Here is a 1,746-nt window from a genome sequence, read left to right on the forward strand (position 1 = left end):
TATTAAATTGTTCTTTTATTAATTTATATGTGTAAATTTTAAAAAATATAAATATAAATTATATTAATTTATTAATATAAATTTTATTAATTTATGTGTATAAAATTTTAGTAAATATAGATATAAATTATATATTTATGTGCAAAACATTTATAAATATGAATACGAATTGTAATGTAACCCTCAAACATTGAATAAAGCCGAGTTATATTTCGGTTAGCCTATACAAAACCGAAACGATAAGATTTCCTAACGTATCCAAATCTTTTTCAAAGATCTCGCCCGCACGTGTTTACATCGGTCACGAAAATCTCGACACTTACTAACGAACAAATAAACCTGAAACACATAAATAAGACTAATGGGCGACCATAGGATTTATTCAACAACAACAACGCACTACTATACAAACGATTTGTATCCCGAACACTTTCTCCTTTTATAATTCTTTACTGACTTGATCGTCGGAGTCCTTTTTGCAGGTACTACGCTCGGGTCCGAGTTCACGAGGATATCCCCGATTCGGCTAGAGTCATTGAGCACACCACGATCAAGGAGGAGCCGACGTATAGCTCGAAAGGAGTATCCTTGCAAGAACATTTGACGCCCACCGTGGGGCCGGAAAGTTTAACTTCACCCCCATCCCGATATTTTAATTTTTATAACCTATCCATATCTGCTTTGTACCCCTTTTTCTTTGCAGAAAAGGAAGCATGACTGATCACTCGGAGACCCAGCAACCCCCCGAACCAATACCGATCTCATGGCCGCTAACGCCGCCCTCCTAGCAGAAAATCAGTGGATGGCCGAACTGTTAGTAGCAATACAAAATAACGGAGAACGGAAAGTTGACAACAAAAAAACAAACACTGATCAACACGAAGAGCATTAGTCAGAGTACAACGCAAAGACAGGGGAAACACCCCCCAAAACTGGAAGACGACGAACCAACCCGTTTTTCGAGGAGATAATGAATTTCAAAATACCTAAGAATTTTATACTCCCTATGACCCTAACACCATATAAGGGGATCGGAGATCCTAAAGTTTATGTCACGAAATTCAAGTCTACGATGTTCCTCAATAGTGACTCCGATCCCATCCTGTGCCGATCTTTTTCAACTTTTTTAGATGGAGCTGCTTTATTATGGTTTTCTAATTTGCCTGCAGGATCCATAACCAGCTTTGATGAGTTCGCCAAAATGTTCATCAATCATTTTGCAGCATCCAAAATCTATATGAGGGACTCAGACTACCTCAGCACAATTAAACAAGGGCAGCATGAAAGCCTAAAGGATTACATGACACGCTTCACAACGGCAGCGATGGAAATTCCCGACCTTAATCCAGAAGTACAGCTGCATGCTATCAAGAGCAGTCTCCGACCTGAAAAATTCCAAGAAGCTATAGCTGTGGCAAAACCGAAAACATTAGAAGAGTTCCAACCTCAGCCGCCCATATCAGTTTCAATACTGACGACTTTAAGTCACAGACGCCAAATTCAGACGACCTAGTAGTGATCTCGGTTCACATGGAAGAACTAACCGTAAAAAAGGTCCTGCTCGATCCAGGGAGCAATGCTAATGTCTTATTCTACTCCACATTCAAAAAGATGCAGCTATGCGACAAGGCATTGCAACCATCGGGAGGAGAATTGGCAGGGTTCTCAGGTGAAAGAGTCCCTATATCAGGTTATGTATGGTTAAGAACAACATTGGGAGAGCCCCCAGATTCCAAAACACTAGAC

This window comes from Arachis ipaensis, chromosome B04 (genome assembly GCF_000816755.2).
Source record: "Arachis ipaensis cultivar K30076 chromosome B04, Araip1.1, whole genome shotgun sequence".
NCBI lineage: Eukaryota > Viridiplantae > Streptophyta > Magnoliopsida > Fabales > Fabaceae > Arachis > Arachis ipaensis.